The 19,012-nt window shown below is 44.2% G+C and overlaps 1 protein-coding gene across 1 annotated transcript in view; it reads left to right on the top strand.

Moving 5' to 3' along the window:
• Positions 1 to 19,012, top strand: part of SACM1L (SAC1 suppressor of actin mutations 1-like (yeast)) — a 73,520-nt gene that overhangs the window by 3,521 nt on the left and 50,987 nt on the right. The window lies entirely within an intron of this gene.

Raw genomic sequence — 19,012 nt, 5'->3', positions numbered from 1 at the left:
CGCCTTCCTGGCCGGGTGCGGCCGCCCCTGGGGCCCTGCCGGAGTCGCCACAGGCCCGGGATTGACAGTCCCGCCAGCCTCTCTCCACTGGACTCCGCCTCAGCGCCCGCGGCGGGGGCGCAGAGCTGCTCGCCGGGCTCGGCGTTAGCATGCAGCCCTCTGGGCGCCCTCCTTCCCGTTTTATTTTTTTTTGCAGAGGTGGCGTCTAAATTTATCCTTATTGCTTAGGAGAGAAAAAGTTTTTTTCTTGTTTCATGGGCCCATGGCAGCATTTTAAAGGCGCACACACAAGTGGATAAACCTGGTCTAGCTGGCCATTGAAGCCTTCCCGACCAGTCTTTAGGCTGCAGGAAAAATTTAAAAGTACAAGTCAGTACTCAAGGTCCTAAAAAAGTCTACTACTACTACTAAGTCACTTCAGTCGTGTCCGACTCTATGCGACCCCAGGGACGGCAGCCCACCAGGCTCCCCCGTCCCTGGAATTCTCCAGGCAAGAACACTGGAGTGGGTTTCCTACTTGGCTCTAAATGTTATGCCGCCCAAGCATAAAGCAGATTGCTAAATCCATGTTGACAGCCAGGGGCTACTGTCGAGAATTTTGGGCTCTGCAGATCGAGTTTTCGGTAAAGCCAAGCTCTCCAGGCTTTGAGAAAATAGGCTCTGGTTGTTAAGAGTTGTGAATTAAGTGTTTGTAGGGTTTGAGATTTGTCCTGGATTAAAAAGCAGTAACGTGTATTTCCCTTAGGGTTTACCATCAGCCCTTGCACTTTGCTTGTCTGTGAATAACTTTGTTCTACTCACTTTGTGTTTTAATGTTTTACCTCTAGACTGAAAATCCAGTGATTGGTACCTCAGAATGTCGGGCAGCAAAAGCAAATGTAATTTTCCAGAAGCTTATCTGTCCTTAAATAAGTTAAAATATCTTAGGACTTAGGCAGAGATATCACATTTCCTCTACAGGGAAAGGAGGACAACAAGATGTGGTTTGAACACTTCCTATGCTGACAGAATCTCAAGCTCACTTAACTTTCTGGAAGGTTCAGATAAAGGTTATGGCTGCAAAAGTGAAAGTGAGGTCATGTCCACGTCAGATGTTTTACGTAAAAGACTATTACTTTTTCGTCAGCCGCTCCCCGCCCTCCACCTTGCCAGTCTCTTGACTCTAATTCCCTTGGAAAACCCCAGCTGCACGCATTCTCGCCTGGTTCTCCTTTGCAAGGTGATCCTTGTTGGTTAATTGAGTCTAGGGAGCTGTCTTTGACTCTGGTACTGGCCAGACTAGTGTCACGTGGGCCATCCTGGCTAATTAGGTTATTGTCTACCTGATAGTCACTGAAGGGTTTAATGGGATCCTACACCAGGTGTCAATTGTGTTGAAGCAGTTTGGAGCCTTGGCTTGATTGCTGCTCAGCATTAGGTTAGGAAACGAGGTCGAATTTTCCTGTGGCCAAGGTTGACTGGGATGGAGAACTTGAGAGTTAGAGTGATAACTGCCTAGGAGGCACTGAATGCAGTCTCCAGACTTAAAAAGGTTGGGCAGGGCGCTCCATATACATAAAAGAGAAAGGAAATTTGGCACTGACATGGTGAGCCTGATGCTTTTTTGTATTGATTTTTGTGAGAAGTGGAAACTATAAATTTGTTTGGGTGAAAAAGCAAATCTGGGGTTATATGAAAGTCACGCTCCACTTTGTCAGTTCTTAACTTTTTCTGCCTGAAAAAATAGTTCTAAGTGCTTCTGTAAATGAGGATACAACTTTTTTTTTTTATAGATACAACTCTTTTACAACTTTGTTTTTCTTTGTCAGGGAGTGTGTGTGTTGGAGCCTGCTCTTATTTCTTCTGTTTTGCCCTTGCTGCTCTGAGGCTTGGTTTTAAAATGTGGCTTCTCTGACCTGAGGGGGTTTTTTTTTTGGTTTTTGTTTTTTTGATGCATTGGAGGCAGAAGTAGTTTCTGACCCACGTAAGAATTAGTGGGACACAATGGTCATTTTCTAAAGTGCCTAGAAATGTGTTTTAAGAGATTTGTGCAAGAGATAGTATGGTTATTTTATAGTGGAAGTATTGTCACTGGCTTTATTTAAATATTGAAGTGCTTGGGATTTTAAAATTTGTCCTTTGTTATGCCGTACATTTTTTCCCAGCCCATCTGTGTCATAAGACGTTCACCTTCCTAAGGCCTGCGTTTCATCCTCTACTCTCCTGCTTACAGTCTCCAGTTCCATTTTATTGACCCATAGGATTAAGCCCAGGTTTCTCAGCCACCTGTGTTCTTGCCTCTCCACAGTCTGTCCTCTGACCTTATTTCCCGTAACTGCTCAATGCCTTTTGTTTCTCATTTCGCCAGCCTTGGCCACCCTCTTTTTACTTCCAGGTTGGTCTTATTTTGATCTTCGTATCCAGAAGGGCTTCTTCCTCTCTCCCCTCTTTACATGCTGATCACATTTGTGGTAGAGCTGAGCGAGTGCAAGCTGTTTCAGTCACAGCAGACTTATATTCCCTTGCCGCTTTGTGTCCTGACCCTGTTACTTACTCTCTCTGAATGGGATTTAATCTGTAAAACGGGAAGGTTTCTACCTCACAGTATCATTATTGTAAGGGTTGACAGAGGGTAGACAAAACCAGCATGCTTAACAGGTAACTCCTCTTCTCTGTGAAGCTTTCCCCCCGTATCTGTCTCTTCACTGGGCTCCTGTAACAGTCTGCTCTCACAGGGACCAGACCCCAGATGTCCATATGGGTTTGCACGTCTGTCTCTTAGGATTCGTTAACAGTGTACTTAGGGTCTAATGGGCAGGAGGACTGACAGAATGACTGCTCCATAGCGCTGCTTGTGGTGCTCACTTTGCCGTCTAGAAACGATGAAATCATTATGTACACTTTGTTTCTCCAGCCGGGTTACAAGTATGTAGAACATACTAGAAACATCTGAATGTTCATTTCTTCTCTGGTCCTCCTCAGTACCTAGCATAAAGCCTGGTGCACGGCAGGCCCTCAGTGCAGCGCCTGAGTTAATGAAAGAACTTCCTAGTATAGCAAGTAGCGCTTCTCTGCGGTGCTGCCTTCTAGTACTAGCACTGCAAAACCGTCACAGTCTGGGGTGATCTGGAGTGTATGATGTAACAGCAGCAACTTAAGTCATTTCTTGAATGGTGTTATCTTTCCAGTGCCTCTGTGACATCTAGGCTGACGTGTATTCTCTGTCATTGTGGAGGACAGGGAGGACAGTGCCCTTGGCCCCCAGGTAGGTCACCCAGCCCAGCGGTGGCAGTGCTGGCCGTGGACGCGGCAGGCCCAGAGTCCGCTGGTCTTCCCATCACACTGCGCTGCTCACTGCGTGCTACCTTTTCTTCTCTTACCAGTCTGCTCTCCTCTTAGTCCTGGGGTGGTGTGGAATTGAGTTACTCACTATTGGAGATAATGGACATGTGCAATTTTAATTTGAACACGTAGAAAATAACATTGATTTGTTTGGAACTTGAAATTTATGTAACTTTAACATCCAGACAGTTCTGAGTACCCTATTTCATTTAAATCATTTATGTAAGCTTGATGTCAAACTGAGAAATCTGAAATTACAAGACAGTTAACAACAGAAATCCATTATTGGAAACATTGAAAGGTGCTTTTTCCTTTTACAGTGTCAGGTGAAAAATGTGTAAGGCAGGAAATCTAGCAAGTGAATCAGGCTGCAGCTTATATCTAAAGAAACACTGTTTCCTCAGTTAAGAAGTGGCCTTTCTTTTTCAAAAAATGGTCATAGCTGTGAGGTCAACCAGGGCAGAGGCGCTAGAACCCTGAGAACAGACGTAGACCGGGCTAGTCTGTGCTGACGGCGCCGGTAGTCTGTCCAGTACGGTGAGCATTCAGACCTTTCACACGTCTCTCTCCCTGTGCCTTCATCCAGTTCTGCCTCCCCCTGTGGCCTCCGAGAACCGCAAATCCCATCTCTTTTTTATGAGCTTGTTTTTGAAGTATAATTGACCTACAACACTATGTTAGTTTCTGGTACGCAGCATAATGATTTGCTTTTTGTGCTTTTCATAGTGTATAAGTCTGGTTATGCTATTTCATCGTCAGAGATATTAGTAACTATTGACTGTATTCCCACCTGGTGCACTTCATACCCTTGACTCATTTATTTTCTGACTAGAAGTTTGTACCTGTTAATCTCCCTCACGTGTTCCTTTCTTCCCTCTTCTCCCTCCAATCTTGCACCCCCCACCCCCGCAACACCCCGTTCTCTCCATCTGTGATTCTGCTTCTGTTCCGTTAGGTTTGTTCACTTGCTTTGTCTTTTAGAATCTACATACAGCTGAAGTCGTACAGATTTTGCCTTTCTCGTTCTGACTCATTTCACTTACCATAATACCCTTTTAGTTCATTGGTTGTTACAATGGCAAGATTTCATTCTTTTGCTATGGCTGAGTAATAGTCCATTGTGTGTGTGTGTGTGTATATATATATAAAACACATCATCTTTATCCATTTCTCTATTGACGAGCACTTGGATTGTTTCCCTATCTTGGCTTTTGTAAATAATGTTGTATTGAATGTAAGAATGCATTTATCTTTTCTAATTACCGTCTTTGTTTTCTTCACTTAAATACCCAGGAATGGACTTGCTGGATCATATGGTATTTCTGTTTTTAATTTTTTGAGGAACCTCCCTTCTCTTTTTTAAAGTGACTGCACTAATTTATCGGAGAAGGCAGTGGCACCCCACTCCAGTACTCTGGCCTGGAAAATCCCATGGACGGAGGAGCCTGGTAGGCTGCAGTCCGTGGGGTCTCGAGGAGTCGGACAGGACTGAGCGACTTCACTTTCACTTTTCACTTTCATGCATTGGAGAAGGAAATGGCAACCCACTCCAGTGTTCTTGCCTGGAGAATCCCAGGGACAGCGGAGCCTGGTGGGCTGCCGTCTCTGGGGTCACACAGAGTCGGACAAGACTGAGCAGCAGCAGCAGCAGCACTAACTTATCACCAGGGCACAAGCGTTCCGTTTTCTCCACGTTCTCACCAGTACTTGTTTTCTTTTGTCTTTTTGATAGTAGCCGGCTGACAGGTGAGAGACGGTGTCTCGTTGTGGTTTTGATTGCCTTTTCCTTCATGATTAGTGACGTTGAGCACCTCTTCATGTGCATATTGGCCATCTGAATATCTTCTTGGAAAGATGTCTGTTCACATCCTCTGCCCATTTTTTAATCAGGTTCTTTGTGTTTTTTTCTCTTGAGTTGTTAGAGTTCTTTATATCGTATATATCATTTGCATATAACTTCTCCCGTTCAGTAGGCTACCTTTTGTTCATAGTTTCCTTCACTGTGCAAAAGCTTTTTAATTTGATGTAGTTACATTTGTTTATTTTGTTTCCTTTGCCTGCGGAGACATATCAAAAAAAAAAATTACTGAGATGGATGTCAAAAAGCATTCTGCCTGTGTTTTCTTCTAGAAATTTTATGTCTTCAGATCTTACATTTAAATCTTTAATCCACTTGGCATTCACTTTTGTCCATGGTGTGAGAGAACGGTTTAGTTCTTTTACATGTAGCTGTCCACAGTTTTCCCAACACACTGTCCTGGACAATGTTCCTTGTGCACTTGGAAGAAGTCTTGTGTGTGTCTGTGTGCGTGCGTGCGCACACACGTGTGTGTATGTTACAGATTTTGGTTTGTGGTTACTGCGCGGTTTATATATACAAGCCTCTGTCCATCATTATTTTAAGCTGCTGCTCTCTTAAGTGAAAAGCATTTTCCCCACCCTGCACTTTCACTCCTGTCCTCCCCGCCCCCAGCCCCGCGCGTTCATTTGACATCATCCTTTACATCTTTTTGTTTTGCGTATCCCTTAACTGCTTATTGTGGATGTAGGTGATTTTCCTGGCTGTATCCACTGGCTGCAGAGTGCACGGTGGCCCAGAGCCGGAGTTGCCCTGCTGGTGGGCAGAGCTCGGTGTCAGAACGTGCGGCTGGGCTCTGGTGTGGCAGGCTGTAGGGCTTCAGTGCTCCTGGAGCTGTTGTCTGCCCACTGAACTGTGGGGCAGGGACTTAGGGGGCCCCAGGGGTGGTGCCAGCCCACTGGTGGGTGGAGCTGGGTCCCAGGGCCTCTGGCTGCAGGGTCCTGGAGATCCTGGGGCTAGTCCCGGGACCCTGGTGGCTAGGGCTGATCCCTTGCCCTTTGGTGTACAGGGCTGGGTCATGGGGCAGCTGTGGACTCAGGGGTCTTAAGACAGCATGTCTGCTGGTGGGTAGGTGGGCTGTATCTCTGCCTGGCCAGTTGCTTGGCCTGAGGTGCCCCAGTACTGACGCTTGTGGAGTCAGGCCAGGCTAGACAGCTAGTGGGGCGAGGTCCTTGTGCTAATAAGCTAAGAGGATTCCAGAGTGGCACTTGCCAGTGCCAGTGCCCGTATGATAGAGGGAAAGATGTCTGCCAGCATCCTTCTCCCTCTGGGGTCAGCGGGTGAGTCTGACCCAGGCTCCTTTCAAATGATTGCTTCTGTCCTGGAGCATGTGAGATTCTGTGTGCGCCCTTTAAGAGTGGAATCTATTTCCCACAGCCCTCTGGCTGTCCTGAAAGTAAGGCCCACTGGCCTTCGAAGTGAAACGCTGTAGGAGCTGATCTTCCCAGTGAAGGAGCACCCAACTGAAGCGCCCACTCCATGTGGGGCTGGAGCCCTCGCGCCTTGGGGAGAGCCTCTGCAGTTGAGTTACCCTCCCTTTGGGGGTCACCTACCAGGGGTATGACGCACCTACCCTGCGTCCCCTCCCTGCTGCCCGTCTTGTTGTGATTCCTTCTTTGGGTCTGTAGTCGTAGAGGATCTCTTCTGCTGGTCTTCCGTTTGTCTCGTCGGTAGTTGCTCTGTAAATGTGATGTTGGCGTGCCTGTGGGAGGAGGCGAGCTCACAATCTTCCTACCTTTGCCATCTTGGCCACCCATCTCCATGGGCCTCACAGCCCTTTATTTTTAAAACCTAATGGGCTTTGAAGTCCATGGTCTCTGGGATCAAGAAGAGAGAGTGCAAGCTTGGGCCTATCTTGATGTGTCTTCCAAAAACTGTCATCTTAACAGAAGCCAGAACTCTGGGTTGATGTCAAATCCGCTGTCTTGAAAGACACCAGGTAGTATTCCTGTCGAGTTAGAATTGTTAATCCCTCCTGGATTCTTATGACCTCACCAGTTTATTTTAGTATGCGATATTACTTTGAACTTTAGAGATTTGATATCAAGAGCATAGTTAATGATCAAATAATCTTTTCACAGGGAATTTCTTTAACTTCTAAAATCTACCTTGTAAGATAAGTAATTTGAAAAAAACATCACATAGTTGAGGGCCGTTATTTTTCCTTTTGCAACAGGAAGAAAATTTTACACACACACACACACACTTGCAAACCAGAGAATCAATCTTTATTTTTATCTTAGGATTTTTTTTTTTGCCACAGAGAGGGGCATGTGAGATCTTAAGTTCCTCAAACCAGGGATGGAATCCATACCCTCTGCGTTGGGAACAGGAAGTCTTAACCACTGGCCCAGAAGGGAAGTCCTTGCTTGTATTTGTTCATCACTGAGTGTTCTTAGTTTCTGTGTACTTAAGCCATTGAGAACTTGGTGTAGCCTGTTGATGTTAATTTTGGAAAAACTCCAGGCAGAACTTGGCTTGGCTTTAGTGATAGTTTGTAGAGCTTCTAATCAGAGAAAACCCAATTCCTCTTTCTCCTCTTATTGGTTACAGCATAACTGCAGAAGAGCGTCCCAGGTGGCACTGGGGGTAAAGAACCCGCCTACCAGTGCAGGAGACATAAGAGAAGTGGGTTCGATCGCTGGGTTGGGAAGAGCCCCTGGAGTAGGCAACGGCACCCCACTCCAGTATTCTTGCCTGGGAAATCCCATGGACAGAGGAGCCTGGAAAGTTATAGTCCATGGGATCGAAAAGAGTCTGAGAGGACCTGGGGACTAACCAAGATACGAGTTGGAATGATACTTGCTGTTATAATTAGTTGGCTTCTGAGCTGTTAGTTATAATTACTCTGCTTAGAAATGTTGATTAGGTAGCAGTCACTGTTCATATCTTCATTTTTCCAATTCGTAAACTTTTCAATAACACTGATCAGAGCAGCCTGCTGGCAGCACCAGGAGCAACTTAGATTCAGCAAAGGTCCCAGAGCCCTTGGGCTAGATGGAACTCTTTTTTAGCTTGATCTGCAGTTACTCTTATTTTTGTTTTTGTTCTTTTAACACCTTTTAAAACTTAATTTTCATTGTAATCTAATACAAGTGTACGGTTTAAAACGAGCAAAGCTTATTATAAAAGAGCACTCTTCCGCACTCCCAAGCTCCACTGTCCCTGAGATCAGCTTTCGTGTTTTTATGCAGTTTCCTCTGATCCTTTGCTCCGCACTTGTTAACAACATGCTTATAGTGCCATTTCCTGATTTTTTTTTCACTTTTAGTCATATGATGACTTTTTGCTTCAAAAAATGGGAATTCAGTTTTTGTACCTTTCTCTTCTCTCAATGAAGTAATTTAGTGCTCACATTATTATGGTTGCATAGGATTGACTCAAAGGACATCAACAGCATATTATAATATTACATTTGCTTATAAAAACGCTTTGTTTTTCCTTGAATTAGAAAGTGTCTTTTTTGGTGGGCATGTGCACATTGCTGTATTGCAAATGGATGACTAACAAGGACGCGCGACACGGCAGGTGGAACTCTGCTCTCTGTTGCGCATCCTGGATGGGAGAGGGGCTGGGGGGATGGATACATGGCTGTGTAGGCTGTTCACCTGGAACCACCACCACGTTGTTTGTTAATGGGCTAGACCCCAGTACAGAATAAGCTTTTTTAAAAAAGTGCCTGTATTTTATTTGCTTGGCTTTTCTTTATGTCCTTATTGCTGATAAATCTTCAGTCTCTGGGACAGCAGTAAAACTTCTCAGGGAGGTCAGGTAGCTGTCGATTCATCTCCTTCTCAGTCTCGCCTCCGGGAGCCCTGTCCTTTCGGCTTTAATCTGACTGGCTGTTCCTTAGGCCTCTTGTGTAAGCTGTTGTCCTGGACCCTCCCTTTACCATCATCTCGACAATTTCTTTTACCTCTCTCTTGTTCTGGATTCTAACTATGTTGATTTACTCCATTTTGATGAAAGAGCTTTTCCTTCTTTCTCAGAAAGAGTGAAAGAGAAGTATCTTTTCAGATGTTGCACATCTGCAGATGTTTCCATTTTGTCCTCAGGTACATTTATATGATACTGTGGCTAAGTATTGAATTCTCCGCTAGGATTTTATTATGCTTTAGAATTGAAGACCTTGCTGTTGAATAGTCCAGAGTGTGTTGCTGTTGAGTAATCCAGTAGTTTGTCTGTTGAATATTTCAGTACTTCTTTCTCTTACTTTTTTGGCTGTTTTCTTTTTTTTTCCTAGAAACTTTAGGGTTGTATCCGTGTGGTGTTCTGAAGTTTTACCCTTAAAGTGCCTGTGTGTGTGTGTGTGTGTGTGTGTGTGTGTGCGCGCGCGCACGCACGCACATGTGCGGACGCTTTCCATGTTTGTTTGGTGGGCCTTTTACATCTGGAAACTTGTCCTTTGGTTTGAGGTTTCTTTGTGCATTATTTCTTTGATTTCTTTTTTTTCTTGTCTGCTGTCCTGAAGTTCCTGCTCCGCGGATGTTGAGCGTCCTGGGTTGTACCCCCCTCTTCCTCTCCCCGTTCTTCCTTTCTATGCTCTCCTATTCTGCAGCTCTTTTTTTTTCTTAATATATATATTTCACTGAAGTATCGTTGACTTACAGTGTTTCCAGTGTGCAGCAAAGTGGTTCAGTTATACATGTACACATATTATTTTTGAAATTATTTTCCATTATAGGTTGTAACAAGATATCAACTATGGTTCCCTGTGCTCTGTGTAAACTTTCATTGCTTGTTACGTATCTATTTTTTTTTATTAGAAATCTAGCATTCTATTCATACTAAGTCAAACAAGTGTAATCAGAAGGTTATAGATTTTTAATTAGGCAAAAATTCATAAGTTTTCTAATATATATTATACATATTGTTTATATATATATATGTATACAAAAGTTTTTCTACTGTGCCTGATAAAGGCTTGAGAAAGAACTTGAAAAAAGGAGATGGAGACATTGGAGAATAAATGAAATGGGAGTACTAAATATGAAATAGAAAAAGTGAAACTAGATAAAAGTAAAAGATCATCATATAGTCCAGTTGTTTTTAAACATGACTGCTCATTAGAAACATCTCTGGAGAAAAAGAGCAATACCTGGGCATTTGTATTTTTCAAAAAATTTCAAGGTAATTCTGATATGCACCTGGATTTTGAAAAGTGACTACAGTTTTTTCTATTAAGTTGTAGTTTTGGTGATACAGAGTTCTGTTATTTTTCTGTTGACCAATCATGATGCACTGGTATTAAGTGAGTAATAGTTACATAATTACAATAGTGAAAGATGTTTGTCAGTTTTCACAATCAATAGCCAGACAAAAAATAAAAGTTCAAAAAAAAAACAAAAAATAAAAGTTCATTACAGTTGCAAGCCATAATGGAAACATAACTAAACAATATAAAATAATTATATACAACTGGAGGGCCGAGCAGAGTGTGGTAAGTGAAAGTGCATGCGTGCGCATTTCCACTCGTCCAGTCAGTGTCTTGGTTGGTGCGTTTAATACATTTACATTTAAGGTAATTACCAACGTATAAGATCTTATTACCATTTCTTAGTTGTTTTGGGTTTACTTTCTGTGGGTCTTTTCCTTCTCTTGTATTTCCTGCCTAGAGAAGTTCCTCTAGCATTTGTTGTAAAGCTGGATTGGTGGTGCTAAACTCTCTTCTCTTTGGCTTGTCTGGAAAGCTTTTGATTTCTCCGTCCACTCTGAGGGAGAGTCTTGCTGGGTAGAGTATTCTTGGTTGTAGAGTCCTCCCTTTCATCACTTTAAACATATGGTGCCATTCCCTTCTGGCTTGTAGAGTTTCTGGCTTGTAGCCCGATGGGAATTCCTTTATATGTTATTTTTCCCTTGTTGCTTTTAATATTTTATCTGTCTTTAATCTTTGTCCGTTTCATTACTGTGTATCTCAGTGTGTTCCTCCTTGGGTTTATCCTGTCTGGGACTCTCTGCTCAAGTCCTTTCTCTCTTTCTCTTCTCCTCCTGGGACCCCTCTAATACTAATGTTGGTGCGTTTAATGTTGTTCTAGAGGTCTCTGAGGCTGTTTTCATTTCTTTTCTTTCTTTTCTCCGTATTCTCTTCTGTGGCAGTGATTTCCACCATTCTGGCCTTCAGGCCATTTATCTGTTCTTCTGCCTCAACTGTTCTGCTATTGATTCCTTCTAGTGTGTTTATTATTCATCTCTGTTTGTTCTTTAGTTCTTGTATGTCTTTGGTAAACATTTCTTGAATCTTCTTCATTGTTTTTCCTAGGTCCTGGATCATCTTCACTATCATTACTGTGAATTCTTTTTCTGAAAGGTTTCCTATCTCTACTTCATTTAGTTGTTTTTCTGGGGTTTTATATTGTCCCTTCCTCTGGGACATAACTTTGCTTTTCATCCTGATTAACTTTCTGTAATACGTTTTTTCTTTCAGCCGCTGTAGCAAGAAGCCACTTCTAGCTTCTTCTTTCTGCCCCCTGATGGAAGAAGCTAAGAGGCTTGTGTAAGATTCCAGATGGGAGGGACTGGTGGTGGGAAAAACTGGGTCTTGCTCTGGAGGGCAGGGCCTTGTGCAGTAAAGCTTTAATCCAGTTATCTGCTGAGGGGTGGGCTTGCATGCCCTCCCGGGTAGTTGTTTGGCCTGAGGTGACCCAGCCCCAGGGTCTGCAGGCTCTGTGGCAGGGTTAATGGTGACCTCCAAGAGCGCTTACACCAAGGGGGACCTTCTGGGTCTACTGCTGCTGTGCCCCCATCCCTGTGGGGAGCCCCTGCGGACCCGCCTCCGCAGGAGACCCTCCAACACTAGCAGGTGGTTTCGGTTCGGTCTCCTGTGGGGTCACTGGTCCTTTGAGTCTTGGTGTGCCCAGGGTTTTGTTTGTGCCCTCCAAAGCTGGAGTCTCTGTTTCCCCCAGTCCTGTGGAAGCCCTATAATTAAGTCCTGTTGACCTTCGTGGCCAGATTCCCTGGGGATTCCTAGTCCCTTTGTCAAATCTCCAGACTGGGAAGCCCAGCGGATTCTGAACCTTTACAACAGTGGGAGAACTTCTTTGGTCTTATTCTCCAGTTTTGGGTCACCCATGTGATGGGTATGGGATTTGATTTGATTGTGATTGCGCCCCTCCTACCGTCTTTGCTGCAGCTTCTTCTTTGTCTTTGGACAATTTGGTGGGTTCCAGCGTCCTCCTGCGGAGAAGGCGATGGCACCCCACTCCAATACTCTTGCCTGGAAAATCCCATGGACGGAGGAGCCTGGTGGGCTGCAGTTCATGGGGTCGCTGAGTCGGACACGACTGAGCAACTTCACTTTCACGTTTCACTTTCACGTATTGGAGAAGGAAATGGCAATCCACTCCAGTATTCTTGCCTGGAGAATCCCAGGGACAGGGGAGCCTGGTGGGCTGCCATCTATGGGGTCGCACAGAGTCGGACACGACTGAAGTGACTTAGCAGCAGCAGCAGTAGTCCATTGTGGGCTTGCCTTGTGGCTCTCAGCTGGGAAAGAATCCGCCTGCAATGTGAGAGACCTGGGTTTGATCCCTGGCTTGGAAAGATCCCCTGGAGAAGGGAAAGGCTACTCACTCCAATATTCTGGCCTGGAGAATTCCATGGACTGTATAGTCCATGGTGTTGCACAGAGTCGGAGATGACTGAGCGACTTTCACTTTCACTTGCAATATTGTGAAATATACACTTTCATTGTATATGTGCCATATCGTATTTATCCACTCATCAGTTGTTGGACATGCAGGTTGCTCCCATGTCCTCACAGTTGTAAACAGTGCTGCCGTGAGCCTTGGGGTACACACGTGTCTGTCTGCATTATGCTTTTCTCAAGGTATACGCCCAGCAGTGGGTTTGCTGGTTCGTATGGTAGTTCCGTGGCTTCCCTGGTGGCTCAGGTGGTAAAGAATCTGCCTGCATGTGGGAGACCCGGTTCAGTCCTTGGGTAGGGACGATCCCCTGGGGAAGGGAGTGCTACCCACTGCAGTATTCTTTCCTGGAGAATTCTATGGACAGAGGAGCCTGGCAGGCTACAGTCCATGGAGTCTCAAAGAGTCAGACCCGACTGAACAACTAACACTTCGCTGTTCTCACAGTAGTTCTAGTTTTAGGTTTTCTAATTACTTACTTTATTTTGCTCGCCTGGGTCTTTGTGTCTGTGTGGGCTATTCCTGGTTGCAGTGTGTGGAGACTGTTCCCTGGTTGCGGTGCACTGGCTGCTCGTCGCGGTGCCCTCTGTTGTTGTGAAGCATGAGCTCTAGACTCACAGGCCTCAGTGGTTGTGCCCGGGCTCACTGTTGTGGCTTGTGAGCCCTAGAGTGTGCAGGCTTCAGGAGCTGTGACTCACAGGCCTAGAGCACAGGCTTAGTTGCGTATGGAATCCTCCTGGACCAGGGATTGAACCTGTGTCCCCTGCTTTGGCAGGCAGATTCTTAACCGCTGGACCACCAGGAAAGTCCTATTTTTGGTTTTTTAATGAACCTCCATAGTGGCTGTTCATCCACATCTCTGCGAATGGCCCAATTTCATTCCTTTTTGTGGCTGAGTAATACTCCACTGTGTATATGTATCTCCTTCGCTTTATCCATTCATCTGTTTTTGGACTTTCAGGTTGCTTCCTGGATACTGGAAACAGTGTTGCTGTGAACATTGGTAAATGTGTCCTTTTGAATTGTCATTTTCTCAGGGCGTATGCCCAGTCGGGGGATTTCTGGGTCATATAGTAGTTTTCTTTTTAGTGTTTTAAGGAGCATCCATACAACTCTCCCCAAGGGCTGTACCAGTTTACCTTCCCAGTACGACGCGAAACTGTTCCCTTCTCCACATTCTCTCAACATTTACTGCTGTAGATTTTTCTGACGATGGTCACTCAGGCTGGTATGAGGTGATTCTTCATTGATCTGCATTACTTTAATTAGGAATGTTTGTGTGCTTTTTGTTGTTGTCTACTCACTCACTTGTGCTCTACTTTTTTGGGACCATGTGACTGCAGCCCGCCAGGCTTCTCTATCCATGGGATTTCCCAGGCAAGGATATTTGAGTGGGTTGCCATTTCTTATTTCAGTGGATCTTCCTGACCCCTACAACAAACTTTTGTCAAACCCATTTCTCCTGTAAGTCTCCTGCATTGCAAGCTGATTCTTTCCCATCCTATTAGGTCATTTGCCCATTTTTTGATTGGGTTGTTTTTATTTTGATATTTTTTTTAAGTTAATTTTTTGTTGGCCGTGCTGGGTCTTCATTGCTGCAGCCAGGCTTTCTCTAGTTCCAGCAGGTGGGGCCTAGTCTGTCGTTCAGTAACCCTGGCTCCTCATTGTGGAGGCTCCTCTTGTTGCAGAGCATGGGCTCTAGGGCGCTTAGGCTTCAGTTGTTGGGGCCTGTGGGCTCAGAGCACAGACTTAGCGGTGGTGGTACACAGCTTGGTTGCTCTGTGGCATGTGGAATCTTCCCCGACTGGGGGTCAAACCTATGCCCCCCGATTCAGTAGGTGAATTCTTAACCAATAGACCACCAGGAGCTCCAATTGTGAAGCTCCAATACTTTGGCCACCTGATGTAAAGGACTGACTCATTGGAAAAGACCCTAATGCTGGGAAAGATTGAAGGCAGGAGGAAAAGGGGACAGAAGAGGATGAGATGGTTTGATGGCACCACCAACTTGATGAGTTTGAGCAAGTTCTGGGAGTTGGTGATGGACAGGGAAGTCCGGCGCGCTGCAGTCCATGGGGTCGCAAAGAGTGGGGCGTGACTGAGCGACTGAGCTGAACTGAGACCAGGAAGGTGCTGTTGGTATATTTTGGAGAGTATTCCATTGTCCATTGCTTCATTTGCAGATATTTTCTCCTATTCTGAGGGTTGTCTTTTTGTCTTCTTTATGGTTTCCTTTGCTGTGCAGAAGCTTTTGATTTTTATTAGGTCCTGTTTTTATTTTTATTTTCATTACTCTAGAAGGTGGGTCCAAAAAGATCTTGCTGTGGTTTATGTCAAAGAGTGTTTTTCCTATGTTTTTCTCTAAGAGTTTCATAGTGTCCAGTTTTATATTTCGGTCTTTTATCCATTTTGAGTTTATTTTTGTGTAGGGTGTTAGGTAGTGTTCTAATTTCATTTTTTTACACGTGGTTGTCCAATTTTTCCAGCATCGCTTATTGAAGAGACTGTCTTTTCTCCATTGTATATTCTTGCTCCTTTGTCATAGATGAGGTGACCATAGGCGTCTGGGTTTATCTCTGGGTTTTCTATCCTGCACCATTGATCTGTATTTCTCTTTTTGTGCCAGTACCATATTGTCTTGATTAGTGTAGCTTTGTAGTACAGTTTGTAGTCTGGGAGTTCTGGTTCCTTCAGCTACCTCTTTTAAGATTGCTTTGGCTATTTGAAGTCTTTTATTTTTCCATACAAATTGTAAAATTTTTTTGTCCTGATTCCATGGGAAATGCCATTGGTAATTCCATAGGGATTGCATTGAATCTGTAGATTGCCTAGGGTAGTAGAGTCATTTTTCACAGTGTTAATTTTTCTGATTTAGGAGCACAGTAAATTTCTCTGCTTATATCATTGATTTCTTTGATCAGTGTTTCATGGTTTTCTGAGTGTAGGTCTTTTGCCTATTTAGGTAGATTTATTCCTGGGTGTTTTGTTGTTGTTGTGATGGACAATGGCATCGTTTCCTAATTTTCCTATCAGATCTTTCGTTACTAGTGTATAGGAATGCAAGAGGTTTCTGTGCATTCGTTCTGCAGCTTTACCAGATTCACTGATTGGCTCAGTAGTTTCCTAATGGCATCTTCAGGATTTTCTGTGTATAGTAGCATATCATCTACAAACAGTGACAGCTGTACTCCTTTTTCCTTTTATTTCATTTTCTTCTCTGATTGCCATGGCTGGGACTTGCAAAGCTGTGTTGAGTAAGCATGGTGATTGTGGACACCCTTGTCTTGTTCCTGCTCTTACAGGAAATGCTTTTAGTTTTCCACTGTTGAGAATGATGTTTGCTTTGTGTTTGTCGTACCTGGCCTTCATTATGTGAGGTAGTTTCCCTCTATGCCCGCTTTCCAGTTTTTTTATTTTTCTAATCATAAATGGGTGTTGACTTTTGTCAGAATCTTTTTCTGCATCTGTTAAGATGATCATATGGTTTTTATTTTTTAATTTGTTAATGTGGTATATCACATAGATTGGTATGTTGAAGACTCTTTGCATCTTTAGGGTAAATCCCAGTTGATCATGGTATATGATTGTTGTAACGTGTTGTTGGCTTCTCTTTGCTAGTATTTTGTTGAGGATTTTGGCATCTATGGTCAACAGTGATATTGGTGTGTAATTTTCACTTTTTTCTGATATATTTTGTCTTGTTTTGGTATTAGGGTAGTGGTGGTCTTGTAGAATGAGTTTGGAAGTGCTCCTCCCTCTGCGGTTTTTGGAAAGCCTTTGAGAAGGAAAGCTGTTAGCTCTTCTCTAAGTATTTGATAGAATTTGCCTGTGAAGCCATGTAGTCCTGGACTGTTTTTGTTGGAAAAGGGTCATTTATAGTTTCAATCTCTTCCTGGTTCATTCTTGGAAAGTTGTACCTTCCCTAGAATTTGTCCATTTGGGGGAGGTATAGTTGCTTATAGGGCTTCCCAGGTGGCAACAGTGGTAAAGACCCACCTGCCGATGCTGGAGACATAAGACGCAGGTTTGATTTCTGGGTTGGGAAGATCCCCTGGAGGAGGGCATGGCACCCACTCCAGTACTCTTGCCTGGAGAATCCCATGGACGAGGAGCCTGGCGGGCTGCAGTCCAGAGTCGGCGCGACTGAGCACAGCAGAGCATGTAGTTGCTTGTGGTGCTCTCTACGACCCTCTGTATTTCTGTGGTGTCAGTTGTAATTTCTCCTTTTTCATTTCTAATTTTATTGATTTGAATTCTCTTTTTTTTCTTGTTGAGTCTGACTAAAGTTTTATCAGTTTTGTTTATCTTCTCAAAGGACCAACTTTTAGTTTCATTGACCTTTGCTTTTGTTTTTGTTATTTCTATTGTCTTTGTTTCTATTTCTATTCTGTTTCTATTCTTTATTTTCTGTTTTCTTCTCTTTATTCTATTTCATTTATTTCTGTCTGATCATTTTTTTTCCTACTGACTTTGGTTTTTGTTGCTGTTACTCTTCCTCTAGTTGCTTTAGATGTAAGGTCAATTGTTTACGTAAGATTTTTCTTTTCTAAGTGTGGTTGAGGTGCTGTAACCATCTTAGCTGCTTTCGCTGGCCTCGCGGGTGTGGGATCATCCTTGCACTGCCGTTCGTCCGATGTGTGTTTATTCCTGCCTCCTCTCTTCAGTGTGTCTTGGTTGGTTGATAGTGTGTTGTTTACCCTCCAGGTGTTTGTGCTTTTATAGTAGTTTTTTCTTTCATTGATCTCTAATCTTACAGAGTTGTGGTCTGAAAAGGTGGTGGATGTAATTTCAGTTTTCTTAAACTTACCAAGGCTTGATTTGTAGTCCAAGCTATGATCTATTCTAGAGTGTTCCACATGCACTTGAGAAGAAAGTGTGTTTTGCTGCTTTCAGGTGGAATGTCCTATTCATTAAGTCTGTCTGGCCTGAGGTGTCATTTAAAACTTGTGTCTCCTTATTTTCTGTCCGTCTGTCCACTGTTGGAAGGGGCTTGTTAAAGTCCCGGCTGTCACTGTGCTGCTGTTGAGCCTCCTTGTGTGGCTGTTAGCATTCGCTTATGTGCTGAGGGGCTCCTTTGTTGCGTTCGTGTGTGTTTGTTTCTTTGGCTGCTCTGGGTCTTAGTTACATCATGTGGGATGTTTCCTTGTGAGTCTCAGGCTCAGCAGTTGTGGCTTGCGGGCTTAGTTTCTCTGTCACGTGTGGGATCTTAGTTACCTAACCAGGCACAAATGTGCGTCCCCTGTGTTGCAAGGCGGATTCTTAACCACTGGACCACCAGGGAAATCCCAAACCTTTCTTCTATTTTCTCAATCCATGCCTCCGTTCTAAGATTTCATATCATCTTTATTATTACTCTGAATTCTTTTTCAGGTAGGGTGCCTGTTTCCTCTTCATTTATTTGAGCTTGTAGGTTTTTTACCTGTACTTTCACCTGAAAAATTTTTTTGCCATCTGTTTCTTTTTTTTTTTTTGATGGGTGGGATTGTGTTCCTATCTTCTGGGTCAGGAAGATCTGGAGAAGGGCATCCCACTCCAGTATTCTTACCTGAAGGAGCCCTTGGACAGAGAAGCCTGGCGGGCCACAGTCCATAGGGTCTCAAAGAATGAGACAGACGGAAGCGACTTCGCACACACATGTTCCTGTCTTACTGGCTGTTTGGCCTTCGGCTTCCAGCACTGTTGTCTGCAGGCACTTGGGTAGAGCGGGGTCTTGGTGCCAAGATCAGGACCTCAGAGAGACCTCTCTCCAATTAATATTCCCAGGGGTCTGAGGTTCTCTGCTAATCTAGCAGTTCAAACTTGGTGCTCCTACCACAGGAGCTCAGGCCCAACCTTAAGCACATGAACCAAGATTATGCAAATCACGCGGTGCGGCAAGAAAAAAAAAAGGAGCAGAACAATAACGGAGAATAAAAAATAAAATTAGAAAACTAAGAGATATTTTAGAAAAAAATAAAAATATAAGTGAAACGGTAACCAGAAGGTAAAATAGAATCACAGTCAGTTCAGTCGCTCAGTCATGTCCGACTCTTCGCGACCCCATGAATCGCAGCACACCAGGCCTCCCTGTCCACCACCAACTCCCAGAGTTCACCCAGACTCACGTCCATCGAGTCTGTGATGCCATCCAGCCATCTCATCCTCTGTTCTCCCCTTCTCCTCCTGCCCCCAATCCCTCCCAGCATCAGAGTCT

The sequence above is a fragment of the Bison bison genome, unplaced genomic scaffold (genome assembly GCF_000754665.1).
Source record: "Bison bison bison isolate TAMUID 2011002044 unplaced genomic scaffold, Bison_UMD1.0 scf7180017864482, whole genome shotgun sequence".
Taxonomy (NCBI): domain Eukaryota; kingdom Metazoa; phylum Chordata; class Mammalia; order Artiodactyla; family Bovidae; genus Bison; species Bison bison.
The sequence above is the reverse complement of the archived record's forward strand: the minus strand, read 5'-3'. Positions and strand labels throughout refer to the sequence as shown.